Consider the following 12,002-nt stretch of genomic DNA (forward strand, 5'->3'; position numbering starts at 1 on the left):
TTTTTCTTCAGTTTGAGAGTGCTACTTAGAAGTATTCAGGCTTATGATTGTTATGTCTTCTTGGTGGGTTGCCCCTTTGATCATTAAATAGGCTGCTGATCATCCTCACTAATGTTTTTTGTCTTGACGTCTATTTTGCCTGATTTTATCATTATGGTTGTTTTCTTTTGGTTAATTTTCCAAAATCTCCTTTTTCATACTTTGATTTTCAACCTCCTTATATCCTTTTTAGATCTGTTGCTTGTAAGCAGTGTGGGGCTAAAATTTAGTAGATGTATTTAGTCTATTTCTATATATACATATACATATACATATATTGATTACTCATTTATTTTGACTTCTTTTTATTATCTCTTTAACAATGCCTTTTCTACACGCCCCCCTTTTTTCTTTTTTAAAGTAAGCTCTATGCCCCACATGGGACTTGAACTCATGACCCTGAGATCAAGAGTCACATGCTGTACTGACTAAGCCAGCTAGGCACCCCGTCATGCTTTTTCGTTGCTTTCCTCCTCTCCTACTTCTCTGCCTTCTATTGAACTGATCAAATTTACTTTATTTCTTTTTTCCTTCTACTGCTTTGGAAGTTTACATTTTAGTAGTGATTTTCCTCAAATGTTTAGCAAATATACTTAGTTTCATATTTTTCTACTAAAGTCTAAAACCAGTGAGTATTTCTACCCTTCATGGGCAAACACCAAGAAGCTTGGAACACCTTAATTTCCTTCTTAACTCCCTCTTCCCATCTTCCATGTTGTATTTGTCTAGTATTTTGACTATACCTCCTTAAAAAAAAAACTCTGCTAAAGCAGCTGTTCTTATATCTTTCATGGTCTAATAGTTTAGATTTACAAGCATATTTTAGACCAACTTACATGTTCACTATTACTTGTTACTGCCCACTCCGTCCTCATGCGTTCAGCGTTTTCTGTGCTGAAGTACTGCTTCAGCTTGGGACCAGTTTTAGAGTCCATGTCTCTTCTTGAGGTTTCTGGATTTCAGTGCTAGCACTCACTGTAACTCATACCCACACATAAAACGGACTTCCAGGCCACATTTCTGAAGCATGACCTGCATTTTCTAGTCCACGTTTGTAAGTAAAATGACCCTTCGTGGCTGCTGGCTTTGTACATGGGGTCTCCTTCCAGCTCCCCAGGATGCACGGGTTTGGGGGCTTTCCTCTCTTCCTCCCTGAGCATTACCATCTAGCCTCTAGCATATGTCTGGCCCACTATTCCTGTGGCTCACTTGGCTTAGATTCCCTCTCACTTCTTAGGTTTTGAATTTCCTTTTTGTCTCTAGTACCTGATGATTTCTCTCTTTCTATTTTCAAGCTTGGCACTATAGCAGAAACACCGTTTGACTTTATTTTATCCAGTATTTCTCTGTGTTTCAGTGTGTGTGTGAGTGGGAGCTTTTCAAGTTAGTTCAGTCTGCCGTATTGATCAGTTGTCTGGACTAGGCTGATAGCAGTAGATACGGAGAGAAGCGGACCAATTTGAGAAGCATTTTGGAGCAAAGTCATGGAAGGACAGGGACAGGCCGAGGGGAGGTCTTTCTTGCTCTTGTGTAGGTATTCGTGGGGTCTTGGTGGGGTGAGCTGGTGAGGGGGAGAAGGTGTTGGATAAATGTCTAAAGAGCTGAATTGCCCGGGACAGGTGATCGTGCTGGGAATCCAAGGGGGTGACAGGTGGGGAGAGAAGAAATCTGGCGCATCTCTCTGGCCAGGCTCCCTTGCTTGTCTGCTGCAGGCATCCTTAGTTATCCACCTGCACTGTCCTTTGTGTCCCTTATGTCCCTGGCACTTTAAGTCTGACTTACCACACACCATGCCCCAAATGGTACATAAAAGCGAGCCATGACTACCAGCAGCCTTTCCAGGCAGACATCCAGGAGCCCCCACCTGCTGCCGCCCCATTTTCTTGGACTCTCTTGTTCTTACTCCTGTCTCACTGGCCCTGGTATCTGTCATCTCTCTCTGCCCGTTGGTTTTAGAAATTGCCAGAAAGGAAAGGTCTCTCCTCTTCTGCCTTTCAGTGTGTTCCCTGCCAACCTGTTGGGTGAAGAGTTCAGATTTATTGCCCCTTAGACCTGTTGCCAGTGGGTTTTTTCCAGTTGCCCATAACCGTGGTGACTTGGCTTAGAACTACACAGGGATGGGTGGCTGTGGGTGCTTCTTCAGTTCCATCTCCGCTGCACCCCCAACTAAGATTCATTTGTCCACAGATATTTATTAGACCCCTATTATTTGTCAAGTACTATGCTGGGCACTGAGGATACAAAGGTAAGTGGAACCAGACAGCCCCTGCCCTGTGAAGCATACTGCCATGTTAAATCTGAGTAGCTCATAAATGATGTAGAAGTGCAGCTGTGGTGGTACCACAAAGGAGAGGTATGTGCACAGTTGAGAGTGTATCGTAGGGGGCTTTGACCTAGTCAGGGTTTGGCGTGGCTTTCCTGAGGAAGTGACATTTGGGTAGAGATCTCGATGAATGGTTAATACAGTTTAACTAGGTGGAAGTGGGAGATAAGAGTGTTCTAGGCAGAAGGAACAGTATGTGCTAAGTCCCTGTGGTGGGAGGGAGCATACTTAAGAAACAGTTACCAGGGCTGTTTTAGGGCATCCTACAGCACCTGTCTACCCAGACCCAGCATACTCTGGGCCAGGATAAAAGAATGCATGGGAGGGCGCCTGGGTGGCTCAGGCGGTTAAGTGCCTGACTTCAGCTCAGGTCACAATCTCACGGTTCGTGGGTTCGAGCCCCGCGTGGGGCTCCGTGCTAACAGCTCGGAGCCTGGAGCCTGCTTCGGATTCTGTGTCTCCCTCTCTCTCTGCCCCTCCCCCACTCACACTCTGTCTCTCTGTCTCAAAAATGAATAAACGTTAAAAAAAAAAAAAAAGAATGCACAGGGATGCCTGGGTGGCTCAGTTGGGTAAGTGTCTGACTTCAGCTCAGGTCTTGATCTCATAGTTCGTGAGTTTGAGCCCCATAATGGGCTCGCTGATGTCAGCACACAGAACCTTCTTCGGACCCTTTGTCTCCTTCTCTCTCTGCCCCTCCCCTACTCATGCTCTGTCTCAAAAATAAAAATAAACATAAAAAAAGAATGTATCACATGACCTTGCTAAATGTTAGAAGACTATTCCTGGGGCCCTTTAAGAACATAGAAACCATATGAGTTTTGCTTCAAACTCTAACTATGGGAATCCCCTCCTATCTTTTACCAGTAGATCCTTCCTATTAAGAGCTTGTCTTAAATTCCAGATTTAGCAAAAAGAAAACAAAATAAACAAAAAACACCAGAATGCTCAGTTAAGTCTGGTTGTCAGATAAACGATGAAGAGGTTTTAGTATATGGAGTTTCCCCAAATTGCATGAGATATACTAAAAAATTACCTGTTACTTATCTGAAATTCAAATTCAACAGGGGCTCCTGTATTTTATCTAACAACCCTACTTATACCCAGTTGTGCCCAAACAGGGCCACCTGGAGAACTCTATGGGAGGAAGGCAGCCCCCTCCCCACCCCACCCCACCCCACCCCACCCTTTCCTTAGCATCATGGTAATTTCTGACTTTGGGGCCTTGGGAATGGCATGTACTGAAAGAATAGAAGCCCCTGAGCCCTGGGAAGGAGGTTTCCATCCTCATGAATTTGTACTCCCAGAGCAGTCATGCGAAAGCAATGCACTGCTGATTGACCACAAGCCCTGGATGTGGATGCGGCCACTGCTCTTCTTAAATCTCCTACCCTGGCCCCACCTGTTACTGTCTTAGTCCCCAGGCTGGGGTGGTGGACTCAAGGCCCCTGATTGATGATATATATAAGCCTTTAGCTGCTTTCTCAGAGAGGGAGCCAGTACAATAGGTGTACCTTGCTGAAATGTCACTGCCCTTCCCCCTCCCTGCCCAGTTCCCTCCTTACACCCCCGCCAGCCTGCTGCCAAATACTCCTGGCAAAACCTCTTGACAACTCCTGAATGCTGAGCATTCCTTGGACGCTGTGTCTCTTGGGATAAACCAGTTTCTTCCCAGAGCGCTTTGTGTTATCCCTTAGAGAATCACAGTAGAAATGTCTCCCTGAAGTAACCATGTAACAACTTCCAGAATCCTCAGGAATGTGATCATTGTCACCCCAAAGAGCTCGAGGGGGGAGGCTTCCTCAGCCTTGTTAAGAAGCTTGGGGAGATGGGGCGCCTGGGTGGCTCAGTTAGTTAATTGTCCGACTTTGGCTCAGGTCATGACCTTGCGGTTTGTGGGTTCGAGCCCCGCATCAGGCTCTGTGCTGACAGCTCAGAGCCTGGAGCCTGCTTCAGATTCTCTCTCTCTCTCTCTCTCTCTCTCTCTCTCTCTGCCCTTCCCCCACTTGTGCTCTGTCTCTCTCTCTCAAAAATAAATAAAGTGTAAAAAAAAATTAAAAAAAAAAAGCTTGGGGAGAAAATATTGTGACAGGCATTGTTAAGAAGTAGTGATGATTCACAACTGAAGCCAGTTTATATCCTGTGTTTACAGCTATTGGTGAGACCACAGCAAATACTGCCAAGAACAGAATTAAGTAGGGACATAAGCCCTGGACTGAAAATTCATCTGTTAGAGTTAGGATTAGGTTTGGCTGTAAGTTCCAGAAAACCCCCAGTATGACAGAAGTTTATTTCCCTCTTGCATACAAGAAGTCTAGAGAGATTAGGTTGAGAGCTGGTAGGTGCTGTGCAGTGTCAGGACCCAGGCTTCTTCTATCTCATTACTTCTCCATCCTTAGCACTTGGCTTCCATCTCATATTCCCAGATGGCTGCTTGAGTCCAGCCATCACATCTGCATTCCAGTCAGCAGGGAGGAGGAAGGAACAAAGAAGGGTACATTTTCCTTTTAAGAACATTTCCTGGGAGTTGCACATACCCCTTCTGCTTATATCCTGTGAGCTAGACCTTAGCTATATGGCTATCCCTAGCTGCAAGGGAGACTGGTAAGAGAATCGTTATTCAAAGTGGCCATGTGTCCAGCTTAAAACTGTGGTATTCTATTACTAAGGAAGAAAGGGAGGATGGATATTGGGGGATGATTAGTGGTCTCTACCATCCTTCCTTCCAACCAGCCGACCCACCCACCCACCCATCCACCAACCAACCAACCACTCAGCCAACGTTTATGTGAGGAATGGCTCTATTTATAAGGGAGACAGAAATGCAAATAACTAACTATAATACAATGTGCTTTGGAGTACAAAAGAGGTTTTATTCAGAATGCCCTGTGAGAACAGATGGAAGTGATCAGCAGCAATCACAATAATTAATAACTACAATCCCTCACTGGGTTCTCAGTGCTACATTCCCACTATTGTATTTGTCTAGCTCCCTTTCTTTTCAGTGAGAGCTATAAACCTCCCTGCCTCCATACAATAGCTAACACTTACAATGGGTAGGCCAGGTGCTGTTCTAAGTTCTTTACATATATTATCTCACGAGAATCCTGTGATCATTCTCATTGATAGACAAGGAAACTGAGGCACAAGCTGTAGAGCTGAGTTTTGGATCCAGGCAGTCTGGCTCCAGGGAGCATGCGCTTAACCACTTTGCTGGGCCGCGTCCCCCTAAAGCTGCTCATTCACATTTCTTCCCCCGACCCCCCCACCCCCAAATATCCAGCCCACTCACTTCATTGTAACGATTGGGGTCATTTGTGGGACCTCTCTCCACTTCTGGACCGACCCCCACCTATTTGCATCCCTCCCCTCCTCTGCCATCAGTCCTGCCTGAGGTTAGGGCACTCCTCTTCCTGATTAAAGCTGCCCCTCTCCCACAATCCTGGGGAGGCAATGGAGTGTACTGCTGTAAGAGCTGGTCTCCACGACCAGACTGTACTAAAAATTGTTTTTGATCTTTAAAAATTTTTTTTTGAATTTTTATTTATTTTTTAATTTACATTCAAGTTAGTTAGCATATAGTGCAACAATGATTTCAGGAGTAGATTCCTTAATGCCTCTTACTCATTTAGCCCATCCCCCCTCCCACAGCTCCTCCAGTAACCTCTGTTTGTTCTCCATATTTAAGAGTCTCTTCTGTTTTTCTCCCTCCCTGTTGTTATATTTTTGCTTCCCTTCCCTTGTGTTCATCTGCTTTATGTCTTAAAGTCCTCATATGAGTGAAGTCATAGGATATTTGTCTTTCTCTGACTGACTAATTTCGCTTAGCATAATACCCTCCAGTTCCATCCAGGTAGTGGCAAATGGGAAGAGTTCATTCTTTTTGACTGCTGAGTAATATTCCATTATATATATATATATATATATATATATATATATATATATATATACACACCACATCTTCTTGGTATATATTCATCCATCAATGGACATTTGGGCTCTTTTCATACTTTGGCTATTGTCAATAGCACTGCTGGAAACATTGGAGTGCATGTGCCCCTTCGAAACAGCATAGCTGTATCCCTTAGATAAATACCTAGTAGAGCAATTGTAGGGTAGTTCTATTTTTAATTTTTTGAGAACCTCCATACTGTTTTCTAGAGTGCCTACAACAGCTTGCATTCCCACCAGAAGTGCAAAAGAGATCCTCTTTCTCCACATCCTCGCCAACATCTGTTGTTGCCTGAGTTGTTAATGTTAGCCTTTCTGACAGGCGTGAGGTGGTATCTCATTGTGGTTTTGATTTGTATTTCCCTAATGATGAGTGATTTGGAGCATTTTTTCATGTGTTGGTTGGCCATCTGGATGTCTTCTTTGGAGAAGTGTCTATTCATGTCTTTTGCCCATCTCTTCACTAGATTATTTGTTTTTTGGGTGTTGAGTTTGATAAGTTCTTTGTAGATTTTGTATACTAACCCTTTATCTGATATGTCATTTGTAAATATCTTCTCCCATTCTGTTGGTTGCCTTTTAGTTTTGCTGATTGTTTCCTTTGCTGTGCAGAAGCTTTTTATTTTGATGAGGTCCCAATAGTTCATTTTTGCTTTTGTTTCCCTTGCCTCTGGAGACATGTTGAGTAAGAAGTTGCTGTGGCCAAGGTCAAAGAGGTTTTTGCCTGCTTTCTCCTTGAGGATTTTGATGGCTTCCTGTCTTACATTTAGGTCTTAACTCCATTTTGAGTTTATTTTTGTGTATGGTGTAAGAAAGTGGTCCAGGTTCATTTTTCTGCATGCCGCTGTCCAGTTTTCCCGGCACCACTTGCTGAAGAGACTGTCTTTATTCCATTGGATATTCTTTCCTGCTTTGTCAAAGATTAGTTGGCCATATGTTTATGGGAAAAATTTTTTTTAATTTTTTTAGTGTTCATTTATTTGAGAGAGAGAGAGAGAGAGAGAGAGAGAGAGAGAGAGAGAGAGAGAGAATCTGAAACAGGCTCCAGGCTCTGAGCTGTCAGCACAGAGCCTGATGCGGGGCTCGAACCCATGAACCGTGAGATCATGACCTAAGCTGAAGTCAGATGCTTCACTGACTGAGCCACCCAGGCACCCTCCTCCCCCCAATTTTTTTTATGTTTATTTATTTTTTAGAGAGAGATGGAGACAGAGCATGAGTGGGAGAAGGGGCAGAGAGAGAGAGGGAGACACAGAATCTGAAGCAGGTTCCAGGTTCTGAGCTGTCAGCACAGAGCCCAACGCAGGGCTTGAACTCACAAACTGTGAGATCATGACCTGAGCCAAAGTTGGGCACTCAACTGACGGGGCCACACAGGTGCCCCGATAATGGTCTAATCTTAAGAGGCCACTTGTTCTCTTTAAGCCTCAGTATTCTCATCTGTAAGTAGGGATGATACTGACACTCTTATCGTGGGACTGTTTTTGAGGACTTAGCATGTTTTTATGCAAAATGCTAAGTCTAGCACACACTAAGTGCTCAAAGCATGTTAGTTATTATTTATTGCCCTTATGTTTGGTCCTTTGACTACTGCCTCTTTCCTCTCCAATCAGTTTTTCTTTACAGGTTGTGTTAGTTTCCTATTGCTGCTATAATCAATTATCACAGATTTAGCAGCATTGAAGAATACATTTAAACTTTTTTTAAAGTATTTATTTATTTATTTACTTATTTACTTATTTATTTATTTAGAGAACATGCATGTGAGTAGGAGGGAGGGGCAGAGAGAGAGGGTGGCAGAGAATCCCAAGCAGGCTTCTCGCTTGGGAGAAGCGTTGGCAGAGCCCAATGTAGGGCTCAGACTCATGAATGGTGAGATCATGACCTGAGCCAAAATCAAGAGTTGGACAGTTAACCAACTGAGCCACCCAGGTGCCCCAATACATTTTTATTATATTACTTTTCTAGGGGTCAGAAGTCTGAACTGTGTTTCACTGGGCTAAAATCAAGGTATTGGCAGGACTCCTGGAGGCTCTGGGAAGAATCCATTGTGTCACTTTTTCCTGGTTTATAGAGGTTGTCAACATTCCTTGCCTTGTAGCCCACTTCTGTCTTCAGAGCCACAATGGCAGGTTGAGTCCCCACATTACATCACTCCAGCCTTGATCCTGTCATCCCATCTCCTTTGGTTCTGACTTTCCAGTCTCCCTCTTTCACTTATAAGGACCTTTGTGATTAAATTGGACACACCAGGATAATCCAGACTTTTCTCCTCATCTCAAGATACTTAATATAACCATATCTGCAAAGTCCCTTTTGCCACGGAAGGTAACCTATTCAGAGGTTCCAGGAGCTAGGACGTGGACCTCTTTGACCATTATGCTGCTTCCCCTGTAGGTTCTCTCCTGTCAAGATATGGCATGGGAGAACCATTCTAGACAAAATATCCCTCTCTTCCCCTCCCCCCGGCTTTATTGAGATACAATTGACAAATAGCCAAAATATCGCTCCCTTAAAGGTATACTGTTTTCTCTCTTCCTCGTTTCTCAACTAACCTTTTTGAAAGAATTGCCTTGGCTAGTTTTCTCCACCTCCTGACAACCTCCTGCCATCTGCCTCAGCCTCCATGCTCCACCAAACTGGCTCTTGCCCTGGTCTCCCGAGGCTTCCATATTGCCAAATCAGTAGACACCTTTAATTCTCAACTGGCTGTATTTTCCATGTCAATTGCTCATTCCTTCTTGAGACCCTTCTGTCTTCTCTCTGCCTTTAGGTGACTCTCCCCTGGTTTTCTTCCTCTTCCTCTGTGGCTTAGATGCCTCTGGGGCTACATTGTCTCCATCCACTCATGAAATGTCCATGTTCCCCAGGGCTTTGCATCTCTGTTCCATTGCTCTTTTCTTAGGTGATCATGTCCCACACTGCTGGTTTTATTCTCTATTTTTATTTTTAATTTTAAAAAATATTTTATTCTTTTCTTTTTTTAAATGTTTATTCATTTTTTTTTGAGAGAGAGAGACAGAGAGTGAGTTGGGGAGGGGCAGAGAGAGGGAGACACAGAATCCGAAGCAGGCTCCAGGCTCTGAGCTGTCAGCAGAAAGCCCGGTGGGGGGGCTCGAACTCATGAACCGTGAGACCATGACCTGAACTGAAGCTGGACGCTTAACCGACAGCCACCCAGGCGCCCCTAAAAGATTTTATTCTTAAGTCATCTCTACACCCCACATGGGGCTTGAACCTAACAACCCCCAGATCAAGAGCCGCACGCTCCACTGACTGAGCCAGCCAGGTGCTTTACACTGCTGCTTTTAAATACTACTTGCACGGGGTGCCTGGGTGGCTTAGTCGGTTGGGCAACCAAATTCGGCTCAGGTCATGATCTGACAGTTCATGGTTTTGAGCCCTGCGTCGGGCTGTGTGCTGAAAGCTCAGAGCCTGGAGCCTGCTTCCGATTCTGTGTCTCCCTCTCTCTGCCCCTCCTTTGCTTGTGCTCTGTCTCTGTCTCTCTCTCAAAAATAAACAAATATTTTTAAAAATTAAAGAAAAATACCACTTGCACAAGGTTGACTGACTCCTGCTGAAACTCTGCCACTTTCTGACCCCCTGCTGGGAGTATTGGTAAAGAGTGTGCTTCTAGTATTCCCATAAGCTCTAACTTTTTTGGTCTTCCTTGAGGTAGACATGGTGAAGAGGCTTCATTGAGGCAGCCTGGGGCACTTATGCAAGCTTCTGTTCCAGCCCATGTGGCCTGTTTCCATCAAGACAGAATGTAATCTTCTCAGGATCCCCTCAGAGGTGAAAGGCAGCACACCAGTGGTGCTGAAGGACAGAGCCACGTTCCATGAGGGTACCAGGGAGGCAAACAGGGAAGGCAGGTCTTCAATAATGTCTTTTACTGGGGCAAGCCCCACCTTTACCTGTGTGGTTTGCAACAGCTGGAGCTCTGACGGAGCCAAAGGTTAATGGGAGCTCAGAGGCACAGAAATATTCAAGATGGATATTTTGAAAGTGCATCCCAACAGTTCAGTTAGACACACAAGACTCTCACCTGAAACCGAGAACAATTTAACTGAACTGGGGGTGGGGGGTGGGGGGGCTGTCTCCAAATGCAAGAAGGCTGCTGAGGGAGATGCAGTGCTGAGGATGGTCTTGGGGGCAATCAGGAGGCTCACAGAGGAAGACATGACTTGAGTAGGGAATGGACAGGGAGGAATGGAGGAGGAGGAGGAGGAAGACCGTTTCAGAAAGGCTTAGAGTCAGGGCCAGTGTAATCGACTTGGGGAATAAGGAGAATGCAGGGGGCGGTGAGGTTAGAGAAGAGGACTGCTTCCAGACTAGATGCTAGCATTGGGGAAATGCCAGCAGAGGAAACCTGAACTTTATGTTGTTGGCAGTGGGGAGCTATGGAAGAGTTTGGGGCATGGGAATGAGCTGGGCAGAGATCAGCTTTAGGAAGACTGCTCCAATCCTGAGTGGATTGGAGGGAGGGAACATTCCCTCAATGGTGAGGGAATGTTGGGCCCCTGATCTGAAAATATGCAAGGTATAATTTTTGAGAGAGGAAGTACCTTAGTGATTTTTGGTCCATTCCTGTCATTTTATATAGGATGTATGTGTGCATGTATGCTTATGTATAATTATATATATTGTATGATATATTTTACACACTAGACGGAGGGGAGTAACTCCCCAAAGGCACACAGCAACAAAGCCAGCGTTAGAACTCAGATCGGATTCCTCATCTAGTGCTTCTCTTTGGTGCTGTGCTGAGTGGAGACGGAAGTGTCTTAAAAGGAGTCTGGTCCAACATCAAGGCAGAGGCTGATAGAAATCTTGACCAGGGCAGGACAGAGCAGATGCCAGGGTAAAGATCATGTGGGAGGCAGTGCGGATATGTTCTTGCTTTCTCTGTCTCTCTGGGTGGGGGTTGGGACATAGGGCTTGTTGGAGACTGCACATGAGTGCATCTCTCTTTCCTGGGTCCTGCAGCATCCTTCTGGGCCTGGTTTCTATGGCAACAGGCTCCCAGCAGGCAGCCCGCCAGCTGGAGGGAAGCAGGCAGGCAAGACAGGCAGGGAGAGGAGGCCTGGGCAGCAAGAGGAAGGCTGAAGTTGTGGGGGTTGGAGGAGACTCCTGGGAAGCTTGAGGGGTCCCTAGAGCTGGCCCCCCAAGTTCCCCTCTCTTTAGACCGTAATGGGGTGGAGGTAGCTTAGGACATATGGGTCTTTCTTTTTTGGTCTGGCAACTTCCAGACGTCAAACTTCTGTTCACCCCTCCCCACCACCCCCACATCTCCTGACTCCCACTTCTTCAAGCATTGTCTGACCCCAGCTCCATGCACTTCAGAGGCTACTGACTTCTTCATAGGAAAGAACTCTGAACTGAGGAGGGGGTGAAACAGAAGAAAGCCCACTGACTTTCTGTTTTGCAGAGGATTTGCATATTAACTCAAAGACAAGAAATTTCCAGGCCCTATGTCATTCCTGCCAACAACTTAATTCAACTCCACTGGCACTGGCTGACTGTGTCTGGCCAGGCTCTGGGCTGAGCTGTGGGGCTCCCTAGAGAAGTCCTTTCAGTTGCAGGCTCCCCCCACCCTCCGGCCGCTCCAAGGCAGTTCTTCCTGATGTTCCAGCAGCTGGTGTGCTGGGAGATGCTTGGGCTGTGGAGCCAGCAGCCGTGGGTCCAA

General features: G+C 45.5%; 1 protein-coding gene across 5 annotated transcripts in view; it reads left to right on the forward strand.

Annotated features, from left to right (window-relative positions):
• DLGAP3 (DLG associated protein 3) overlaps positions 1–12,002 on the forward strand; it is a 61,953-nt gene that overhangs the window by 45,971 nt on the left and 3,980 nt on the right. The gene's annotated exons all lie outside the window — the stretch shown is intronic.

The sequence above is a fragment of the Prionailurus viverrinus genome, chromosome C1 (assembly GCF_022837055.1).
Source record: "Prionailurus viverrinus isolate Anna chromosome C1, UM_Priviv_1.0, whole genome shotgun sequence".
Classification (NCBI taxonomy): Eukaryota; Metazoa; Chordata; class Mammalia; order Carnivora; family Felidae; genus Prionailurus; species Prionailurus viverrinus.